We start from the raw sequence: 1593 nt of genomic DNA, 5'->3' as shown, positions 1-1593 counted from the left end.
TACGAGAATAAACTAAACGTTTAACTTGAACTGCTGTTTGGCATCATTTGTTTTGTAGTTAATTCACTGGGGTAAAGTAAGGCCTACACAATGTATTCTTTACTCTTGAGATTTTTTTCTACTATAATGTGTTACATATTGTAACATCCTGCTGTAAAATAAAGGCACACACACAGGGGCCACGGCCACGCCCCCTTGCCTCTGCTGCTATGCTGTCTCTGCCTGCATTCTGAGCAATATAATGGCTTTTATTACTTTTTGAAAACAAACGAATATCCAAACAAATATTTAAATTATGAGTGAATATCCGAACATGAAAATCCTGTGTTAGTCCCAGCATTAATACATATATTGTGGCAGAGTAGGGGTTGGAGGAGAAAAGATGTAGTCCAGGAGGGTGCTACAGGACTACATTCCCCAGAATGCCACAGGAGTGAGCCAGGAGGAGGTTCACCTGGCTCTAATTTTAATGAGGGATGCCTGCCTGTGATTAGCAGGCAGGTATTTAAACAGGCCAAAAGGTTTGTTCGGGGCTGTCTGTGTGAAGCCGAGGTATGTGTGTAAGGACCAAAGACAAAATAAAAGGTAGTTTGTGAACCTTAGTGTTATGAAAATGTAGATGAACCTATTGCTAAGAAAGCAAAAGTAGGCAGAGTTTGTATGTTTCAGTCCTCTTGGACTACAGAAGGTGAATTTAAAAACTGGATTTGCATAGATAATGAAAGCAAGCACAATGCTAAATGCAGTTGGTGCAAGAAGGTGTTTAGCATAGCACCTGGCGGGGTGTGAGACGTTTGCAGCCACGCTAATAGCGCAAAACATATCAGCATATTGTTGGTGAGGAAATCTACATTTTTTGCCAAAAATACAGATCCTGCAATAACTGCTCACAACAAAAAGGTTACAGAATGTGAACTCAAACTGGCAGTTTTGTTGCAAGAAAGAACTTGCCATTAAATCTGATGGACGACATCTCGGAAAATGTTGCAGATTGGTTTCCTGATTCAAAAAGTGAGATTTCAGTTGTAAGCAGACAAAATGATCTATGATGATTAAGAATGTTATAGGGAAAATGAACAAAGAGGAATTGTGCACGAAGCTGAAATCCTGCAATTTCACACTACGAGCCAACTGATATATCAACAACAGTTGAAATGGCCATGGTTGTAATTTATTTTAACAGTGATATTGGTAAAGTTCAATACAAATTTTATCGTTTACTTGATTTGAAAAAAGCAGAAGCAGAAGCTATTTTTGTTGCAATCAAGGAATGTCTGGACGAGGATGGAATACCAATAGCCAATTTAATGGCACTTGAAACTGATGGGGCTAGTGTAATGATTGGAGCCAGAAATTCTGTGCTTTCACATTTTAAGGATGCACAACCAAATATCTTTCATAGACATTGCACATGTCACGTTGCTGCTCTGTGTGCTGCTGATGCATGCAAGACATTTCTGAAATTGATTGAGCAGCTTTGCAGAGACATTCACAACCATTTTGCACACAGTTACAAAAGAAAGCAACTGTACAAAGAGTTTCAGAGTTTGTAGAAGCAGACTCTCTATGAATATTGCAGTTGTGTTCAACGAG

Source organism: Acipenser ruthenus, chromosome 4 (assembly GCF_902713425.1).
Source record: "Acipenser ruthenus chromosome 4, fAciRut3.2 maternal haplotype, whole genome shotgun sequence".
NCBI classification, from domain to species: Eukaryota; Metazoa; Chordata; class Actinopteri; order Acipenseriformes; family Acipenseridae; genus Acipenser; species Acipenser ruthenus.
The sequence above is the reverse complement of the archived record's forward strand: the minus strand, read 5'-3'. Positions refer to the sequence as shown.